Source organism: Plectropomus leopardus, chromosome 19 (genome assembly GCF_026936395.1).
Source record: "Plectropomus leopardus strain MGB_pleo_1.0 chromosome 19, ASM2693639v1, whole genome shotgun sequence".
NCBI lineage: Eukaryota > Metazoa > Chordata > Actinopteri > Perciformes > Serranidae > Plectropomus > Plectropomus leopardus.
The window spans coordinates 15296127-15319628 of NC_142194.1; the positions used below are offsets into that span (position 1 = coordinate 15296127).

The 23502-nt window shown below is 39.2% G+C and overlaps 1 protein-coding gene across 2 annotated transcripts in view; it reads right to left on the reverse strand.

Annotated features, from left to right (window-relative positions):
- LOC121959055 (protocadherin-15-like) overlaps positions 1-23502 on the reverse strand; it is a 398851-nt gene that overhangs the window by 235789 nt on the left and 139560 nt on the right. Inside the window, exon 1 of one of the 2 annotated variants that reach the window (XM_088069674.1) lies at positions 17138-17761. The exons of the other annotated variant lie outside the window; for it this stretch is intronic. The gene's annotated coding sequence lies outside the window, so the exon portion shown is untranslated. Of the gene's footprint in view, positions 1-17137; positions 17762-23502 lie in introns of those variants that run through there. 2 annotated transcript variants of the gene reach the window in all.

Sequence of the window (23502 nt, forward strand, 5' to 3'; positions counted from 1 at the left end):
AACTGCCAAAAGAGCTATTAATGGCACTGGTGTCATATTTTTGCCTGAAATGTATTCAGAAACTGATTTTGGTGAAGGGTTTAAGAGAAACTTGACATTTCCGGAACAGCCACCATATTTTTTCGAGCTTGAAAATTGGGAAGAAACCCAAAGACATCTAGCAAGTGGTGCATTTGTCCAATCAGGTGTAAGAAGTGTTCATATTGATGTCTACGGGAAGGGAACTACTGTCAGTCATTTGTTGTATGGCTTACTTGGAATGACATCTGTGCCAAGCAAATGTCTACTGAGCCCTGACAGACCAAGATGATGGAAAACATGTGGGCTGGAGTTTTGAGGCTAAGAAAAATTCTTCACTGTCAAGGTGGCCAATTTCACTTGCATTTTGGTGTTTATTTTAAATTTCAAACATACCCAAGGGATGAAACCTTTAGTTATTGCACAAAGTTGGATAAGGAAGACTAGTGATTGGGGAAAAGAAGAAAATTTAAAAAACAATAATAAAATAAGGATGAGATATCCTGAAACTTAGTTCTTATATGAGTCAAGCAAGCAAAACACTGGATCCTACAATACCCAAAATGCAATGCACAATGCTTCCTTACCAGGTAAAGACACCTCTTTAGCACAACAGCACAAAAATGTGAGCATGCTCATAGTGAAAATGTAGAGACAGGAATCGAGAAGTGATTCCAGTTGAGAACTGGTTTCGCATTGTCTGGTCGTTCCAGATCATACGTCTCAGAGCTTATCAAGTCCTCTTAATCGATGCAGGTATGCTTTTCTGACAGTTTCACATTGCAGTTGAGTGTTAACAATGACATCAAACTCACGCGTCTATGCTGCTGGAAACTTGCAAAAAAAAAGAGTCACGGAGGTGAGAAAGAAATGGTCCAAACACTGACTTAATTTCGCAAAAAAAGATGATAACAAGGCTTCTTGTAATGTCTAAAATATGATCATTTCAAAAAAGAGTGGAAACGACTGATCAATATGTCCAATACAAAGGGTAAATGTCCTATAAAATAACAACATCAGTGCCATTCAGGCATGCTTAGCAGAATTTCTCTCTGATTAAGACAACACAAATGAAAACGAATGCTGAACAAAAATCCTCTCATTTCATCTAGACTCAGAGATTAGGGATAGCTACAATTACATGTTTTATGAGGTCACAGTGACCTTGACTTTTTTCTTGAACTTCAACCACCAAATTCTAATCAGTCCATTATTGAGTATTAGTGTATGCTTGTGCCAAATTTGAGGGAACTTAATGAGATATTGCATTCACAATAATAAGAAAAATGCAATGTTAAAGTCACCTTTACTTATGGCCACAAAATGGCATCAGTTCATCATTAAGTCTAAAAGTGCATTTGTGCTAAATTTAAGAAAAGTCCCTCAAGGTGTTCTTGAGATATCGTGTTCACAAGAATGGGACGGACAGACAACCCCAAAACATAATGCCTCGGGCCTCGCTGGCACATAGCCATAATGAAATAGTTGGCTACTTTTTTTTTTTACCACACGTGAAATTGAACAGGATTTAGGAAGGAATCATGAAGAATAGGACAGATAAGAAGAAACAATAAAAGCATTGGTAGCAATAACATCTTATCAATTACCAACCTTTGTCAGCATGATGCAGACTAAGTTTAGTCTGTCAGCATGGTAACTTTTGCTAATTAAAACTCAACACAGAACATCACCATCATGAATTAGATAATGTGTGCAGGGGCCATGACTGTTCATACAAAAGCAGCTACATGGCAATCCATCCAAAAGTTATCAAGATACCAAAGTCTGATGGGACAATGGAGGTCAAAGCAGAAGCAGGCAAAATAAATTGTAATCTTTGATTTCAAGCAAAAATTACTCAACTGATGTAGCTTAAGCCATTTTTTTCAAAACTTCCACCAAGCAAATAAATACATTACACAGTTTGTGCAGACTGGGTAGTCTTTGTAACTATTAAATTGATTTTGACATATGATTTCCTCTTTAACTGTTAGACATTTTCCTTCCAATTCAAAAGAATTCACACTAAGGTCGCCTTAGGCAAGTTTGGTAAAAGCAGACATTTAAGTAATGGACCCATTAATAACATCTTTCTTGCACTTGACCAAGAATTCAACACTACCATTACTAGGTAGTAGCAGCACTATCCATTCACAATGAATTCGCTCCATAAAAACGTCAGACTTGGAAAATCTGCTTCTGTCAGCCCTGTGAACTAATTCTTACCCTCACTATGCAGGCCTGACATACTGCCCTGGAACAGGCAGCAGGGCTTGCACGCAGCTCACAGCTGCCAGCACCACTTAAATGTTGTCACCTGAGTTTGGCTGCAAATCTGCTGATCCAATGATCTGCAGGACACTGATCAGCACGCACGGGGCTGGGGCACACAGCTCCTCTTTAAAGACTTCAATCATTATTTGATGGACCAATAAAGGAGTAAGCAAATAAAACCATTCCTGATTTGGTCACAACAAAAAAAAACTTGATCATATAGCCTCTATTTTTTGGGATATTTCTCTGTGCAAAGATGTTGCTGTCTAACAAAATTTACAACAAACGTGCTCTCTAGAATAAATCAATCAACTAAATACATTAGAGCCAGACTGATTCATCTCTTCTGATTTAGACCTGCGTCATATAGTTCATGGGCTTTGTAAGGAATAGCATTAGAGTAACTCTTGCCCTCTTCAAAACACTTCAAAACTGACAGCTTTGTTAAATATTAATGACAGCGGGGAGACCGAAGAATGGAAAGGGAGAGAACATACTAGGAGAATAATTGATGAAGGAGTGAAAATAATTGGTCGTAAAGTTGTCTTTCTTTGAGTAGTAGTGGTTTTACGTTCTGGGAGGGGAGCAAGAGAAAACACTGAGGGCAGAAGATGGAGTGCAGGAAAGATAGGAAGAAGAAGAATGAGAAAAAGGAGTGGAAGGAATATGATGAAGAAGAAGCATAACAAGAGAGATGGTGTTTTCACTTTCCTTTTTAGCCTCTGTCCTGCACTTTTTACCAACATACATCAACTAGAAAGATCAAAGATGAGTTCGTACTGCTGTAAAAAGACAAAAAGAAATCTACTATGTCACTATCACATAAACCACTATGAAAACAGAGCCAATATTGTCCTACTTTGACATGACTGTGTGAAAACTGTCCAAATAACAGTCTACTAATCCTGTTAAAATCTTGCTGCTTGTCTGGGATTCAGCTTGATGTGCAGCTATATTTTCTTGCAAAAAAAAAATATGAATGAGACCCATTGAGCTTTACTCATTACATATGTAAAGTTAATTAAAATCCTTAACAGGTAACTTCAATCTGGGATGTGAGAAACAGCTGCCAATGTTGCTATTAAATGACAAGACTAAAGGTTAGGTCAGGTACAGCAAGGAGCTCAACTTGCTTTGCCCAGTGGCCATTTTTGCAAATGACAAGCAGCCAGGGGCCAGGCAACAAACAAACATTATAAATATTTATCAGATAAAATAAATAAACCAGGCAAATCAGTCACAGCAGCCCCACACAGGACTTCCTCAAACGTGAGGACATTCAGGGCTCATCTCAGGCCTGTGCACTCTGATTTTAATAAACAAGCTCTATTTTGATGCAGTCTGGCACCTTATTTACACTGAAATACAAAAAAATATCCCCAGTATGTATCAATTCATTTTCATTTCTTATTGGAAAATGGTTGGCGGGCTACCTGGCACAATATCAAGAGCCAGATTTGGTGCTGGGGTTGGGTATCACTGCCTTGCCAGTGCCTTTGTCAGGTTTAACAAAGCTGTGCTTCAAGCTAAATGCTAATATGCTCACAATGACAAAGCTAATATGCTGTTTAGCCTGAATTCATCTTTACTTTTGTGAACCATCTCAGTTTAGCATGTTAAAATGCTAACTAAAAACACGTCTAAGCCTACAGAATTCCCTTGTAGCACGCTCACAACAACAAAGCTAACATACTGATGTTTAGCATGTATATCATGTTAGAATGCTAACATTTACTAGCACGAAACACAGCAAAATTTCCGCATGCTTACACACTCCAACACGATCTCGTCCCGAGTCATCACATGTTGCTCCTTTGCAGTGTACATATTATGCTCTATCCTTCTGCGTCTGCTATTTATGTACCAGGATGCCGCTACTGTGATGTCAGTGAGTACATGGTGGGATTATCCCGCACATGGTTATGTTTAGCCAATAAAAGCACACGGCAACTAACAAACAGACATGCTGCTGTGGATAGTTAGGATTAGGAGAAGGAAGCACATGGTAAGGTGTAGGGGAAAGAAAACAATCACATTCAGACAAAAGACAAACAAACGACTCACATGAAAGTCCAGGGTTTGTTGGACCAATCTACCGACCCTCCCACTGCCCTTATAAACACCCTCACATTCCTTATAATACATCGTTAACAGCTAGCGTATTAACCTGACGCCATTCTGTGGCGAATTATGCTGACAGATTCTGTCAGGCTGCGTTCTCAACTGGCACTGCCGCACATCAGGCTGTCTGACCTTTCCGCAGTGTATAATAACGCAACCACTGCTGTCTGACTGCGGCCTCAGCTAATGCCATCCAGGGGCGTATCATGCAGACGTGAGAGGTGGCTTTTGGTGTCTGGATCATACATCAAAAGCACTGTCAAAGCAGTGGTATTTTACGACTCTGGAATAAGAACACTCACAATGACATAGTTGACATGCTGATGTTCATCAGGTATATCATATTTACCACGTTAACATCTCAGTTTAGCGTGTTATAAAGCCAGCAACTGCTTATTAGCATTAATAATGTGTCTTTAGGGAAAATCAGCAAGCTAATATGCTCACAATAACATAAATAACATGCTGGTGTTTAGCGGGTAGCAGGTACCATATTAACATTTCAGTTGAGTGCGTGAGAATGCTAACATTTTGCAATTAGTACCAAACACATCTATTCAAAATGTCATACCATCAGATAGTTAAGACGCTACTTTAAAAACATCTGCTCACCTTTTTTAGAAACTGTTTCACATCTAAGTTGGGGAAATGCTGTCTGGTTTTGAAACGGAAAGGTGAACATTCAAGTCACAATAAGTGACATCTAAAGTGGACTTAAAAACTTTTCCCGTAAGGAAGGGATAAGTCTCATCAGTGAGCTCTAAGCTTTATCTTTCCCCCCTAAAGGTTGTTCAGTGACCCAAGAAAATCCTCAACCTGGATACGTGCAGAAAATCCACACTGTTACCACCTGAGCTCCTCCAAATGCCACTACACTGTCTCCCCTCAGGTTCCACTAACGTCTGTGTCATTGTACGGTTAACTTATGTTTAGGACTATTTTTTGTTCCGAACCGGTTTGCTTTCACTTTTAGTACTGTAGGCCTACTTTTACATACAAAGTCTTAATCGAGTCCTAAAATTTCTAAAAAATATGTGCTGGTGTGCAGCCTACAAAACTCATTTTAGAAGTACTAGACCTGACTTGATGTCTGGCAGGCCCTTACTATACTGGTATAGTCACAGTGAGACCGTCTGATGAGTCACATTATTATAGAGTGTGACATTGCTTTTTAAAATAGCCTCTGCTTTCAACTTTTATCCTCTGTGTTACCTCACATTATATATTTAAAGTTGTAACTCTATTCAGCTATCAATAATAAATGAGTTAAGCTAATTTTATTTTGGCAAGAGCTGCTGAATTTATATAACACCACTTGGTGTGAGTGAATGCTGAACTTTTGAAATGACTTACAAACCTACATTTTATGAAATACTAATATGATGGAGACAATTAATGGCCATAATTTATGTGTATGTGCTTATTTATGTATTTCTGCATGCATGTTTTGAATCAAAACCTTTCATATATACTTGTTGCCTGCAACTGGTCACCTGGCGCCTAAAACAAAAGATACGCAAAGCCAACAGTCAGCTATTAATCAGAGTCCAACCATTAGTGAACATCTGTCTGTCTAGTTTTCGCGGTGTGTCTCGCAAAACTGGCAACAGTTGGCCCTTGTCCGTGTTTTTTGGCCGATTCAGCATGATGTGTTATTTTATAAGATAGTATTTTTAGAGTATTTTTCAGTCATTTAGCTATTTTAGTAGAAACGGTTCGTAATTGTGTTTGCTAGTGCATTGTAAAAATCCTGTTTTTTCAATATCGGGTGGTGTTGTTAATGTACTCATTGGTTTACTGGCATCTTAAATGCGTCCTATTGGTCTTCCAGTTTCCCTTTTTTGCATGAGGGATACAGACTACCGCCACCTGCTGGTATGGAGAGTTATTTCCTCTCATGCAGGTGCAAAATGTACATGTTGTTAGCCATTGGCTGTGCTTTAGTGTGTTCATGTGCAACTTCCTGTCGAACCAGGCGACGTGAGGCCAGGCAGCAGTCTGCCTTTGTTGCCACTGGTTCAAAGGCCTGGTTCTGCCAGGTAGGTGGCAGATCGACAATACGCTTTGGATGGCACAGAAAACAAAGGAACAAACAGTCTGATCGAATGGTAGGATGGTACAACAAAGGGGACACACGAGGAAATTATGAAATAGTCATGCAGAAAGGCAGGGATATTCAACTTGCTTTGCCCAGGGACCATTTTTGCAAAATGACAGATGACCAGGGGCAGAAAACAAACATTAATTATATATATATGATAAAATAAACAAATGAGAGGAAATCCAGTCTCAGCAGCCCTGTGTATGCGGCCATGCACAGGTCAGATGCAGGCAGAGGTGTTTTTAGGACTTGAGGACATTCAGAGTTTATCCAGACCTCTTTTGGGATGTCTGGCAAATCCTGCACTGGCACTTTTTATTTATAAACAGGCTCCATTTTGATGTATTTTCATGCACTCTGGCACAATATTTACATTTAAAGTGCACAAGAATCCCTCATATGAATTCATTTATTTCCATTGTCTCCTAGAAAATGTATTGGTGGGCCACCCAGCACACTATCGAGGGCCCGATTTAGCCGTGGGCCATAAGTATCACTACCATGTTGTTTACAAAGAATTGATTAAAATATATTAAACAAAATAATTTCATTTTATTATTTTGTGTAGTTTTTCTTGAAATTTCCAGTAATTGTCCAGATTGTCCATGTTTTTGAGTGAAAAGCAAAGTAACATCAGGTTTCTAGTCCACTAAAATGATATCTGGTTTGCCATCTATGATCTCTGATACATATAAACACAGCATTAGAGCTGTTGGTGAGTGGTCTTGGAACCACTGGGCGGGTCTAGGCTAACTGGTTCCTCTCTGTGTCCAGTATTTGTGCTCAGCTGTTGTAGCCCTAAATGTAATGAGAGGATATGAGAGTGGTATTGATCCTCTAGTCCAACTCTCCAACATTAAGTAAACACATGTATTTCCCATGTGTCAACCTATTTATCTGACTGTTAAAACATACCACTTGGTGCACCACAACGGGGGAAAGCTATGAAGTATTAAGAAAGTCCAGCATGTTGCAAAACTGGCAAGACCTGCACAATCTATCCCAAAAGTAGCTGAGAAAAGTTGGTAAATCTATGAGTGTGAAACTATTTCAAGCCTCAAGTGATCCAGTTTTAACTTTTCTGGAACAAAATTTTGTTGCCGAGAAATATTTAGCCAACTAGACTGCTCAGTGTGAAGGGAGGGTGAGTGAAAGACAGGAAGAGGGAGAGGGAGAGAGACAGAGAGAGAGAGAGAGAGAGAGAGAGGGGAATCAGTTTGACGCCAAGAGCTGTGCGTTGACCCTGATTAAATGCCTCCCCTAACTCACTGGGACCACTGATAAGACCAATGCACTCTGGGCGGTGTGCGTGTTATGTGCGAGCATGTTCAGGAGCCAGAACAGGAGATAAGGTGTGTCTACACATGTGCATGTACAAGGAGTGTGTGCGCGAGCCCGAGTTTGTGTGTGTGTCCCAACACCAATTCTCCTGTGTAAACATGCTGACCTGGCACAACACCAGTAGACACTTTGAAGTTGGCAATAGCCACTGTAATCTCCCTCCCTCTCTCGCTGTGTCTCTCTCTCACACACACGCACACACACATCCCCACACACACTGAGCCAGGGGCGAGACTTAACACTGGCAACCTTCTGTGGCTTAGCATGTGGCCACTAACACACACACTCCTGCACACATACACAGATACTCCTCCATTGTCACAAACAATTGCATCCTCTGTCTCTTGAGATAAAACAATAAATTCTCTCACACACACACACACACACACACGCACACAGAAACACTGACTCTCATATAACCCTTTATTTTTTTTCTGTTTACGCCGCTTATAATGGAAATTTCTGCTGACAGTTACGTGCAAGTGTGTGATTTGCTAAAAGTGCCTACCACTCTGGCGCGGATCACACTACAGCCTGGGAGAATCTCCAGGTCTTAAATCAGACACGCTGGCTTGCTGGTTACAATCACCTCTCCAAATGCATCCAATTCCCAGTGATAATCAGACTTTACATGCAGTTAATGTAATGTGCAAACAAATAAAAGAAATAACATGATTTAACCTTAAAAGACATCAACAAGTGATGCTTTGCTTTGCAACAGGACCGCTGAAGCAGCATGTGATGCACACTGGAGAGTCTTGGAAGGCAAAGCACACTTGATTAATTATAAAAGGATTTTCTGGCTATGCTTAAAGTTAAGGAAGCAAGTATTCTGTATGTCCACAGACAATCTTTAAAAGGCTGATTCCCCGAAATTAAAACATATAAAACCAGGGTTCCTGTGAAAACTGCATGTTCTGTAGAGGAACCGTGAGATTGTTCTGCTTTTCTGTAAAGAAATGCTGCTGTTAAATTGTTAAATTATTTAAAGCTGCATTAATAGATTTTTTTTTTTTTTTTTTTGGTCACTTAGGGGCAGAACTATGCAACAAGCTAGAAACAGTCACACACTTTTGTCATGTTTTGGCTTTTTATACTTGACATACACAGATTAGCTTTTAACTGGAGTTGTGTTTGTGGCAACCTGTTAACTACTCTTCTTTTAGCTTTGTTTTGGTCCCCTGAGAGAAAATATCTGCCTCTTTAGCTGCTAAATGCTTCGCTATGTTTACTAGATAGTTGCTAATATTATCTGGTGCTGGGCAGGAAAGATACAGTATGTTTTTAAAACCTTTTTTTAAGGCTGGAAATGAAGTCAATGAGAGTGGTGAACTTAACAAGAAATGGCCTAAAAAGCTGTATGAAATTAGAAAACTTCACAAGGAAATTTCTTGAAATTCGCAACAAAAAAGAAAAAGAGTAAAAGAACAAACAGAAAAAATACCTGAAAAAAGATAGTAGAATAAAATGATGAATGATAAAATATATAATTATCAATATGAGTATGTCATTTTATTTTCTAATTACTCTTTTAAGCCAGTTTTTTAGGTAATTTTCTCATCACTTTTTCCATTTTTTTGCAGTTTGCACATCTCAGGCAAAGTTGCTGATTGCCTTTTTTTCCTATGTTTTTGATGTAAATCGAAAGGCGTCTCGAGGCAGCACATGAAAACTGATGTCAATCAAGGTTTCAAAGGGTTAAGTTGCAAAAAAAACAAATCAATTAGTTAATGCAAGAGGAGAACTGCAGAATCAGGCTGATCTCTGCTCTGAACTGTTCGTGTGTTTTCCTGAAGTCATAATTATACCACGTAATGAAGAGTCAGTAATTTGGAGGGCAGCAATCTCTTGACCAATGTGCAGACAGTGGTAAAGAGAGAAGCATTCCCAAGTGGTCCAGTTACAAGGCATGCTGGAGTGGTGGATAGGTTATAAAAAACAGAAATTTACCCTGGGATCCATGTTCAGAACCCTGTGAACTTTGAGTTATTTTAGAGTACTAACCACATTAACTAACCACACTCACTCTACTTGTCTAAAATCTAACCTCTTTGACTTTAAGTTAATTATTTAACTTTACGTTAAGGATGTAAAGTCATCCGGGGGGTCTTTCTCATTGCTAGAGACAACTTTCACATAACAATCTTTTATAAGCTTTGAACACCAATAATGAAATTCAATTAATTTCCATTATATAAGACTAGCAGCAAAAAGCTCAGAGATGTATATCTCAACACGAAACAGAGTAAATGTATTATTTTTCATTTAAGGTGAAATCAGGATTTAAGAGCCAGCTACAGGGCAGAAAAACAAAGTCAACATAAGTGTTAAAAACTGCAGTTCCTTGACCAGCCACTTGAGGCTGGCTCCAGAAGCGAGTCAATCCCCATAGACCCCCATCTTAAAATACCAAACTTAACAGCAGAAATAAACATGTTTACAACTTGGTGCAAAAAATGTTTTGTGTCTCTAATGCTACAACTCCAACCTCTTGTCCAACCAGGTACTTGGTTATGTTTAGCCTTGTACTGTATGTGGCGTGCAGAATATTTGTTTTTTGTTATTATTTACTGGAGCAGATCAATAAATTAATTATAATATTCATGTTACCTTCCCTCATCCAGTAGTCAACCCAGTTAAAATAACAATGTATTTATCTCCTTGCACAAACAGAAATGACAGACATTATTAAAACCCCCTCTAATACACAATTATCACTTTGTCTACTAGAAAAAAAAACATAACACATTTTCGACCCTAAATAACCACTGCAGCTGTGTTGACTGTCACCAGAATGGTGTTTAAAAAAAAAAACAGTCTGCCTTAGGTGGCTGCAACATGGGTGAAAGCCTGCTACTCCGTTACCTCATTGCCCATTGGTTATGTCCCACTTTCACATTCCCAGCCACACTAAAGAGATTGCCACTGCACCGACTGTTGGCCATGTATCATTACCTCAATATGTCAAATTATGAGTAAGCATCCGCAGCGGAGATGGGGAATCTCTATGGCAAACACAGTACCACGTTGTAATATGTCTAAGGCTCATTGACTAAGTCTTTTTTATTTGGGTCCAGGACTGAAGAGGTTTAGGAGCCCCTGATCAGATAGAAAGCTACTTAGGGTATTAAACTGGGGCAGGGGGTTCTCAGAACTTTTACCACACAGGATTAAAATTGAGTTCATTTAATCTCACCCTGGGACTCAGGCACACTAGTAAACTTCTCCTTATACAGGGACCCACCACAAACAACCAAAAACTAACTCTCGACCCAGTTTTGGAAACTGCAGGTCTAAGGGAATGAAAATATAGAGTGGGATAATTGAAATTAATTAATCTGAAAGTTACCGTGTCCTGAGTTCAGGTTGTTTATTTTCCTTTTGTGAGTTACCAACAAAAAGAACTTAAATTGCTTTTACTTTCTTCATTCTTCACGTTCGCTTTCTTCATTGCTTGTTCTCATTTTGCCTGTTGGAATTATAAGTGTTACTCACTGCGAACGATTCAATAAAATTTGCAATGCCCTTCATAAGTAATAAACAGAATAAAAATTTGGTGACAAAGAAAATAAGTTAGGCGGCTCTTGCTAATTTCTCTCTTTGTTTTTCCTGCCTGGGTTGCCAGATATGCAGATTCCAAGCAGTGTTTTGGCCAGGAGGCAGATAATCTTGTTAGGAACAATTAACTCGGGTGTATTGTTGAATGTAAACTCAATCCCTCACACAGAAGCAGTCAAAACAGCACCTGGCACCACAACCGACAAACTCCAACAAAATGTCAATGAGGATCAACTGAAGTTGGAACATAACCGCCAAAGTCATACAATACTTCACCATTCAAAACATGTGTGAACGGAATACGTAAGAATAAAATAAACTCTTCAGAATCACAGATTGTGGAAGTCATCTCTGTGATTATTGTTGCAAAATATAAAACAATCACAGAAATATCATATGCAAAAATATCATTGTACTGCGCATAGGGTTGGATTTCTTATGTTCAGCAAATGGTCACTATTTTTGCTGTTTGGTGCTGAGCAGGTTGGGTCCACAAGGCAGCACTATGAGTGAAAAACCATACCATGACCAAAACAGTCAAGTTTCAGACTAGATGGATCAACAATTAGCTTAAACTTAACTTGCTGTAGCTAAGGAAGCCTGGACATTTTTGCCTTTGCTTCACTGTCATTACATTTGTCCATTTTTTGTCTTTTTGTCTTTCAGAAATGCTGTTTGTATTGTCTGTTGTTTACACAGTTTTTAAAAATAGCAGATTGCTGCGTTGGACCAATCACCTGATGGGAGAGTAGCCTACCTACTCTGAAACAAGAGCTGAAAACTGCAATTGTTCCTTGTTCTTTTGGTGCGGACACAACAAAATGAGGGTTTCTTACAACTATGAAAAAGTTCCTCCAGACACACCAACACACAGTACTCCTGATTACAGTAAAAATGTAATTAAATAAATAAATAAATAAGTCAAAGCTGTTTTAAGCACTTTTTGGTCAAAAAAAGTAAATGAAGACATATCTGATTAATTTCAGCTACTGGGGATTGTAACTTTAAAGAACTTACATAGATAGTTTGGATAGCTACAGATGATTATCGTTGAAAACAAAAGCGCTATCCTTTTCCTATTTTGGTTGCGCAAACAACCAAAACAGGACAGGAGTGTATTGTGAAAGCAAGGCCTTTCGGGATCAGGTCTAAACACCGATGATGTCATTATTCTATAATTATATACTGCAATTACTAATGCATTACTTCATAATGTTAAGTTAAAGTAAAAAAAAAAGAAAGTAGGCTCATGCAACCTTGAACATCACACATTTGATTTCACCACTTCTTTCATCTGACAGGAACACATCAACAAAGTTCATAAACCCACAGAATATGTTTTTAGTTACTAAGCAGCTGGAATTGTTCACAGATGCCTGACTAACTCAAAAAGACATGTCAAAGACAGCTTGTTGTGTGCATTGCCAAATATATACCTAACTCCCAGACACCAGGTGTGTGGTAAAGTTTGAAGGAAAATTCAAAATGATGAGTTTAACTGAACAAAAAGAACAGAATTAGAGGCCCTTGTTATCTGAGGGTGTATTCAGATATGCACACAGTGGTTTCTTTGTTTGACATGAACAATGGCTCCTGGCATATTGCATATGCATAGGAGTTGGGTGGCACATTTACAAAAACCCTAATAAGTAGAATTAGATGAGACAGAGAGCATATGCTTTTGGAGAATTGGCCAATACCTGAGAGGATTACACCATCAACTTCTACCCTTTAGATAGAAGCTGAAGAACTCAGCCATAGCCTGCAATCTGTCAGGAATAAGAATAGTTAGCCGTGCTCACATGAGTGTGGCTAATTCAGTATGACATCTTTCTAATAGGTAGCCTGGGAGGAAGGGACCAGATACCGAGACAGGACAGAAGTTACAGGTGGGGAGTAAGTAAATGTAAATAAAGCTATAATGAGGGCTTTAAATCTTTATGTAGTATAGAGGAATTTGTTTGTAAAGTTAAAGAAGAGGTTGGACTCCAATAATTTGCTGGAAAATATGATTGGAATAAGAGAAAAACACCTAAAACAATCTGCAACAGTATTGTTTAGAAATGTACCGAATTATGAAGCCTGGCTCGTGTCGTGGTTAGATATTGTTGCTGTCATCTAAAAATCATTGAGAGCAATATATGCATTCATGTAATAATTAGCATCTGGGATGAGGGGAGTTGTGAATTAGACACAAAAACTGCATCAAGGTCAAAGCTTGAGTATTTCATTTCATTCATTAACTTCAATGCAAAACATAAAAAAATCAGTGTCAACCTTTATTAATTAAAAAGGTCCCATGAAAAGAAAAGCCAGATAATTAAAGTGTTTTGAAGCTATCTGTTGTCCTATGACAAACAGAAAAATAAATAACTCATATTATCATGCTAAAATCCTTCAGCAAAGCAGCATTTTTTCTTTTTTTCACATTACTAATCATATAGACACAGGGACTATACCAACTTCTACCTCTTATATTATGATAAATTGATTGATAAATATAAAACAGTCAGAATTTTGATCATGTACACGGACACGGTCAAACTGTGTCTATAGTGAGGCTTTTTTTTACCAATATTATGGTCAAAATGTTAATTTCAGACCGCCAGGGGTGGTTAAAAAAAGTATCGTAAGTGTGTACCTCTATCAGTGGGCTTGATGACTGCATGATTTAGAAAATTCAGGCTACACTGCCTAAACAAATACCGTACTATTGGCATAGCTTTAGTTCAACACAGATACAGACACAGCTAGCAATAGGGGTGTAAATCACACTTTTAATCGTGATACATTATTGTACTAATCTTATGGACAACAATATGGTATTTGCTGATATCAAAAAGTCTGCCACAATACAATTTTGATTGGATTTATTTGAGGGGGACAAATAAATCGATCGTTATGGGACGATATCAGTAAATATCCTCTTTATTGTTTTCTTGGCTGCTGTTATTGTCCGTCTGGTGCTCAGCTGCTGGCACCGTTTAAATGTTTAAGAAAGTGTTTATCCATCCAGATCATTATATCGTCATAGCTAGCAAGATTACTGTGTGCTTGTATTTGACTATCCAAGCTACATGGCAGTTACTATATGTGAAATGTCAAACAGTTCATGTTTTTAGTTTTTGAGATTCACATTGCATTAAATGTGAAATACATCTTGGTACATGACATGTCTAACAGTGTGACTCAAATTGTTGACATTTAAATGCATTTTTAACTGTGGATTCGTCTTTAACATTTACAGTATTATACTGTAGAAAAACTGCAGCACAAAAAGTGTAAAATTTGGAGCCACAGAAAGGCACAATCGTAAATGCAAACTAATTCTCCTACAGAGAAAAAGACAATATATGCATTTAGGAGTAGTGTAACTAAAGCAGTGGTTCCTCATTGTGAACTATGGGACCCAGATTAGCAGTGCATAGTTTATTTAGCATCCCGTGTGTATATCATTCAATAGGCACATGACTAAAATGAAGAACAGCAGGGCTTTGACTTTTAAGAACCCAGATAGACACTGCAATAAAAGGATATATTTATTTTTGCCACATAACATAAATAACAGATCACTACGATTGCAAATAACTCTCTGTAGTGCTCAAGTCTTAATTTAAAACCTCTGGCTATTGGATTTGTTTACTGTGTTCAATCACAAAAAACTCATTGCTTGTCATCCGCGTTATTTTCATACACACTTCATATGTGGCATTTCAGGAGATTATGATTTGTTCTATTTTGAAGCAAAAGAAGGCCCTAAAACATCAAACGTGTAGTAAATGCAATCTGATTATCACACTATGAAAAAGTTCAATGGAATCAGAGCCAAGAAAGTAACTGAAGAAACCAAGGACACTTATCAGTCAGTGCTGAGAAAAAAGATCTTAGAAAAAAATATGTTTGGCTCAATAACTTGCCATTTTTGATTATTTTATCCGGTCGTTTGTACAGCCAGTGGAGGGTAAAATATGATCAGTGACTAATATTTAGGAGTGTAAGTATCAGAGTGTTCTGTCAAAAACATGAAGTATTTTTATGGATGGTGAAAAAGAAAAAATGGAGGGATTGTAAATGCACATTTCTTCTGCACTTGTGACTAACTAACTAACCAACCAGCCAAATAAATACATACAGTTTCTCCTGTGTGAAGCATCACAGACAATCTCCCATTCAAAAGGCAAGGACTTAGCAGCAGTTATTTAAATCGAAGTCCTGGTGCTTCTGTCATCCAGTATGACTAACAGGATTTGACACGGTGATGATCGGACAGGTCCCAGGTTCACGAAACGCATTCTGTCTGCCTGACCCCTCTTCACACACACACACACACACACACACACACACACGCGTGCATGTGTGTGCGTACACGAGACCACACACACATACACACACACACACGCACGATCCCACCCACCCAACCGCCTGCCCGCCCACACACACAGGGAGAACGGCACATAATCCAGTGGACACTGGACACCCTCGGTATGCTTCATCATAACATACTCAGCAGCAAAATTTAGTCACTGCTGCTTCATTAACACTAAATCCCTTACCTGTGTGTATGAGCTACTTTCAAGCATGACTGTGCAAATTATATAAGGGCTCATGTGTTGACACCCAGAGAAGGATAAAGTTTAAAGGTATCAGAGTCATTAGCAAGAACAAAAAAAAAAGAAAGAAAAGGAAATCTTTCACCTGTTACACCTGCTTTGCATCACCCCCACCTTGTCACCTTTGACTTTCTCCCCTCACTATCTGCTCCCTCTAGAGGAGGTGACAGCTTGCCCCTAATTTAAGGTAATCGGATGACTCTCTCTCTCTCTCTCTCTCTCTCTGTCTTCATAATCCGAGACACACAGGCTGCTGTGAGGTAACCTGCTTTTGACGGGACCACTGAGACAGATCACATATACTGTTACTGTAGCAGCTCATAAGCGCTTCCACTGTCTACTTGTTGAAAACATAGTACAGTAGATACACCCGTGGTATTTCAAATGAAATAGATCAATCAGAGGGGAATGCCTGGGGTAAATTACCGCTCAGTTACAAACAAGGACTTATTTTACACATATATTGGATTTTAACCACTGAGGAATGCAAATTTACTCAGATAATCCATGTTATTATGACATGGAAAATTCAACATTAACTATGTGGCACACAGTGTGGCAAAGTCGGGATGGTGCAGCCTTTATCATTATGATCAGTGTCCTAGCTCGACGAGGATCTGTGATAAATTAAAGCAGCGTGTTGCATATAAATGTGCTGAGTTGTCGTCAGTTTTTTAAACCAGCACCCATTATCCTGCTCAAGCTGTTTCAGCACCACGGACAGCGAATTCTCCTATTCAAACACAACTGTTCAAACTACTGTACTGTAATGTAGGAGAGCAAGTACTGTAATGTAGGAGAGCGAGGAGAGTTTTTCAAAGCAAGTGTCAGCAGCTGTAGCCTATCTTTATATTATTATTTAATCTTTTTTTTTTTTTTTTTACTGTTTTAGTAACAGGAGCACACATACAAACTTAATTTCTACCCCAAAAGATTAGAGGAATATCATGTAACCAGAGAAATTTTGATAATACAAGTAGGAGAAAATAAGAGAAATGCAATAAAAAAGGCGTCTTTGGGTCAGTTAACTCGCCACAGAGTAGGAGGCATACTATAAATCGGACTAGATTATGTTTCATTAAAAAAAGATACGGGTTCCCATCGTGAGACTTACCGCGTTATCCTCGTTGAAGCCATATGTTTAACATTCAAATCTACTTTTCCACACACTGTTGCCGTCTTTGGGCCGCGGTAAAACACAGCCCGAGGAGAAAATCCAGGAAATAACATCCACACAACTCATCCACCCGACTCCACTTTTTTTAAGGGAGGGAAAAAATGCCGCTGTCCGCGCCTTCAAGCCGAGAAGAAAAATGAGTTTATTTTCAAGTCACACACACAAAAAAGAGGATAATGGCCTCTATGCAGTGACAAATAGTGTCCTTTTCCTCAAGTCTTCTTTGAGTTTAAGTCTCCAGTGTGGGACTTACAAGGTAACTACGAGCTATGGAGGAGAGAGACAGGGTAACAGTATATCTGCTCTAGTATTCCCCTTTGCGTCCTCAGCCAGAGAGAGAGACACAGAGAGGGAGGGGGAGACAGAGAGACCTAACGACATTACAGAGAGAGAGAGAGGGAGAGAAAGAGGCGATGCGGAGTCAGAAAGGGAGGTTTTGTCGGAAGGTAGCCTCGCATTTACCGCAGGAGCAGCGAGTAGCAGCAGTGATCGGTGCACCGCCGTAATCTAATTATGTCCCCGGCAAAAGGCGCACGGATTACCGGCGGGTTGCTCTGCTCTGCTCCCGCTCTGCTCCGGTCTGTCTTTGCGCCCCATGGCGGAGAGGGAAGTATAGGAGCACCGTCTCATCAAATGTTAACTCGTCACTATCCACTCACGCTAAAAAAGTTAGTGGCAACTAAAGAGCTTCTCATGTATATTTACTCAATTGAAACTGTCATATTTTCTTTGCATGGCTGGCAAAGCTGCACAATCCCAAATATATATATATATATATTATTGAGCTGATTATCTTACAGAATCCCTTTAATTGTTGCTACAGGTGCACCGTGCAGTAGCAAAGTGGTGGATCTTGCACACTGTAAAATCTGAAAAGTTGATTTCACTTTTAAAACAGAAAATTAGGAAATAGATTGACTCAAAAAAACTGTAGATTAATATAAATAGTCTTAATACATGATAAATTTATATCTAATTGTTACGTTTACGTCAAATGTAGTGCTATTTACTTAATTATGTGATGTCCCAACTTAAATGAGACATGTTTAACTAAATCAACAATACAGAGATGTATTAAGTAGCAAAAAAAGGAAATAAATTGGTAAAAAGCGCCTCAAAATTGCTTTACATTCCTACTGGCAGAAGCGATAGTCTTTTTCACTCCACCTATCTTCTTCCTGCATTACCCACAAGAAAGTTTCTTCAGAGATTCAGGTGTGTTAGATTATGTTAAAACATGGGTGAACTTAACACCAGGAAATATTCCCCTTCCATTGACTTTCATTCAATGTGAGCTGAAGGGTCAAATAAACTTCCAGACTTCCAGTAGCAAAGCTGATTCCAATCCCAAAGGATTTTGGAAGGAGTGCAGAATGGAGTGCATCTATTGCACATGCATGCACATACTACTTTCTGTCAAAGATCAGCTGCTGCAAGCTTGACAATGGAGTTTCCAAAGGAAACTGAGCAAATACTGAACGACTCCAGTGGAGCAGGTTGAAATCTGAGTTGGGCACGGAGTAATATTCAGCGAGGCTGTCCGGAGCGGCTTTGATGGATGGAGCGGAGGAAACGGACAGCTTTGTGAGCAAAAAAAAAAAGGGGCAATTCTGGGTGCAGTCCCCCTGCAGTGCTCTTGCACGTCTTTGAGTTCTTCACACAGACACTCAGGAGGGAATAACATTCATAAATACTACGCCTATAGCTAAACTTTTTTACTAATCATTCTGAATAAAGGTCTCATATAACTCCTTAACTTATAGTCTAAAGAAAATATGTTGTTTCGACAAATAATTGTTCAGTAGTAATCAGTCTACTGGCACAAGGGAAGACGCAAAAGACACGCTGGTTAAGGAAGTATCACAGCCAGCACCTTTTTAAAAATAATTACTTTGAATATGTAGATTTGAGGTGCAAAGCTGAACTCCTGCAAAGGCTCAGTAAAAAAAAAACTGATTATACATCATCAGTGTGGATTAATGAATCTCTGAAGCCTCTGTGGAAAACTTTTGTGTAATCCTGATCTGGAGCCCTCATCGTCTTTATACTATAAAGATTTCTCTCAGCCTGCTGATCTGCTCACTGTTTGTTTTGAAAGGAGATTACTTTCTAGGCAGTTGCATAGTGGATTATTTATTTTGAGAGCCATTGTACTTCTGCAAACTACATATTGGCACTTAAAAAAGAAAATATATCAACATAGCTGGAAATAGGCTACAAGAAGAAGAGAATGGTAAACACTGACTTTATTTACTTTGTGTCGAATCTGTTAGGCCGTCTGGGCAGAGAAATACACTAAATTTAAGGAAAAGGATCTAAAACTGAGCAAACCTTTGCCCAATTTGCCTTGAGTTACTTTTACTTCCACATCTATTTGGCTATATTGCATTTAAAAAGTTTATTGCCAGTTGTAAAAAAAAAAAAAAAAGAAGAAGACTGCTACCAAGTTGCTGGAGGTGACATTTTGGATCCCAGGAGTCATTTTAAATTGGTGGTAAGTGGTGCTTTGGAGCTGTAGTAAAAACACAATGTTGTTGCATTCCTCTTCTTCAACTAAGACGTGTCACCTGCAAATCAGCAAAAACAAATGTTCTTCTCATTATGACCATGAGAAATTTGCAGCATTAAAAACTGATGCACAATCCCAGAGTGCTTTGCAGCAGACTGCTGTGGCTATTATTAATGCTGCGCATCCACAATTAGTTGTCATTCAGTGCTTTATCTTCTGCTAATAAAACATGTGATAGGAAGAGTGATAGTTGTAAGATGGCCATCTGCTCAGTGATATTACAGTGCATATCAGAGGCGGAGCTAGATGTTGTAAAAATCCAGGGCTCGGCCCAAACCTAGGGGTGTTAGGAAAGATTTTTTTTCCATTTATAGCAGCTACTCGCACTATTTTTCAATCCATTTGAGATAACACAACTCCTAAAAATCCGTACATCATTTGGAAACAACTGATAGTTCCCGAGGCACAAAATGATCATGTGAAGTCTACATCCTATTTTGCATCTAATTATAAGTCTCCATCTGTCTTCCTCATTCTGAAAACCATGTCACAACAGATATTGAGGATACATTTTCCCTCTTGCTGCATAAACACAAAAGCAAAAATTGTCTGATGTTACTACTACAGCATTACTTGGCTTAAAAATGTGTTTTTTGTGTGTGTGTTTTTTGTTACACTGTGCAGGAATTCACAGATTCGACTTCTCAGATTTTACAGTGTGGGGAGGCATGATAGACACAGGTGTGAACGGCGATGTGTCCCAGCTGTTCATTTGTGTTCAGCTCACAGGCTCAAACAGGCTCATATTTGGGGTTTCTGAGAACACAATCAGGGCCCCAGAAGCTCTGCATTTGTCATTAACTGTCTATATTTAGTAATACGATGGCAAAGTTCAGATATGATGGATGTAGCCTGACCGGTTCATGCTGCTGCAGGACGGAAGATACCTGTCTGTCCATCTACTCTGTTGGGGATTACAGTATAGTTACTGAATGTGACGCCCAATGAAGCAATGACTGTAACAGCCAAATCTACTCAACGTCCATTTCTAAATGAAATGACCCTGTTGGGTATAAATTGATCTGGCCAACCATAACAGTTCCAGACTACCTCTAATTTCAAATCTGATTACGCAATCAAAGGATTGAAATTACTACCAGTAAAAGGGGTTTGCAGGCAGAAGGCCAGGCCAATTATAGCCCCTATACCACTGTGATCTCACTTGTGTGTCCATCTGCTCCTCTCTGCTCTGTGGGATTACCCCAAATCCTATTGAGCTCAGGGAATGACAGCCAAGATCAGTAGGCCTGAACTAATCATGAAAAACCACCAGTACAAGAGAGGTTTGTCTTTTCCAACAAAGCACGGGATGAATGAAAAAGGGAATTATCATTCACTGATTATTAATGCTCATCTGAGTTGGTACAATTAGTCGTAGATGGCATACTGAATATCTGATAATGCCATTATGGAAATCAAAAGTGGTGCAGTGTGAGGCACAGAGCCTGTGAGTCTGCTGGTTTAAGGCACCGTCGCGTCACTGTGGATACAGTTGATTTCATAATATTATTGATCCATAAAGGTGAAATTCTGTTTCCACTCGCTTGACTCCACAGGATGAAGAGACACTGCAGTGCAGAAGTCAGTTACACAAGCTGGTAGAAAGTTGTCATTTTCATAAAAATGGCTGCCTCTTAACTGCAGGCTTTGTTTCTATCCACATTTATGTACTGAGGTTCTCTATCAGCATTTTTCTCCTTCGCTTAGACCAAAAGCTCTAACCCTGGACGTGACATGACAGCAATTTAACATGCCGATGTTCTTTTTTTTCCATCCTCTAATACCAATGCAAGAAAAGATAAACAATGAAAAATCCTTAGTTTGATGTAAAGGGCATGGTAAGTCAGCCCCAGAAGGTCCCACAGAAAAGCTCAGGGAAGCAGCTAAGTGCTGCACTTTAACAGAGGTGGAGAGGTGAATCTGACTTACATTTGCAAAACAAACCAGTTGGTGCTCATCCTAAAGAGGCATTTCACTGCTGGAAAGATGGTCTTTTTCGTAAAACCGGACTGTCTATGCAGTAGATTATGCAAATACTTTTAAAATTTGGTGGAACATGACAAGACATAACAAAACAAAAGCGCTGGGGCACCCATAAGATACAAAGAGACAACACCCACCGAGCCACAGCCTGCTTACCCTGCTGCTGTCTGGAAATGATACACAAGTATCGGCTGCCTCCAGACTACAGAGCAGTTTCTTTCCTCAGGCTGTGAGACTCAACTCCACGACATCCTCTGCACACCTACGTAATTATTGGACTCCAGCCATTAACCCGAGCACCTCATCTCTACACGTTAAACAGGCTCGAGATTACACACTATTCTATACATTTAACTGCATCAAGGGTTCCCACACTTTCATACATATCAATTTCAAAGACTTTCAAGGCCCAATTCCATCAAATTCAAGGATCAGACACAGCAAGGTTTGAGACACAGATTGAGGTTATATATAGTTAACTTGCAGAGTGCCGTCCTGTGTGATCCAGCTGCATGGCTCGTCAAAGCTGCTTCAACTATGGCATGAACTTTTATTGATTAGCTGCAGGCATTGCATGGCCCAATGCAATGGCAGCAGCAAATCAATAGAAGTTCATGGATGCCTCGCAGATCTTTAACAAGCCACTCTCTTTGTCTTTAGAGAGCCACAAGTCTTGGAATTAACATTTTCCAAGACTTGTACTTTAAGTAAAACAAATATCAAATAACTTCAATTTCCATTCTTGCACAAATTATATTAATTCAAGCATTTTCTATGTCTTTCTATCTTCGTCTATTCTCAAAAACTTTCAAGGCCATGGTCTTTTCCCCCCTCAAATTCAAAAACTTCCAAGGATTTCAAAGACCCATGGAAACCCCGTGCAGTGTTTCAGTGCAGTGCTGTGTCGCTCCTCTAAATGCTGATGTTTTTGTGAGTCCACAAACACTCTTCCTGAGATCTTTTTTTCCTAAGGAGCAGTTTGTGGCGTTTGAGTCGTGGGGTGGATATTTTATCAGTCAATCCAATCACAGCTGATCAGATCATTGGATGAGAGCAGCAGCAAGCGGCAAGTGAAAGCAAACTTTTAGACCCAGTGCAATCAGTTATGTTCCAGTTGTACTGTATCGCATCGTATCGCATCATTCTCTGCATTTAGCATTCCGCTGTTCTGCTGCTTCCCTCTGTACCCAAAATACGCTCTGCGCTCAAGCTTTGCGCTCCGAGAGTGTAATACAACTAATAACTGAATGGTATATATAGCACTCCTGATGACAGCCCAGCTCCAAAAAGAGAAGATCAATACATGGCTGCAGAAGTTTTAATCTTGGCAGGCTACCACAGATTAATAAAGGTGTGGGAAACCCTGCTCTGTCATGTTTGTCTTGCACATTATCATACGATAACCTTTGCACTACCCTCACTCCCACTGGTTTTGCAAAATAACTTGCATATTACACTGGTGCTCATTTTTTTTGTATATACACATTAGGGTTTGAATTGCACTATTTTGAATGACTGAATATCAGTCTGATCTTTATCTTGTAAGAATCTGAGAAACAGAAATATAATGAGCACAGGTGTCAGCATGGGTTTTATAATATATTCACTGTGATAACAGAAGCTGTAGAGGATTAATTTATCAATGAAATCAAACAAAACCTTAAGAGTTAGCGCGGCAAGACACACAGAGACATTTACAAAGAAGGCGAGATTTATGGAAATGGAAAAAATGGAAAAAAGGGAGAACATG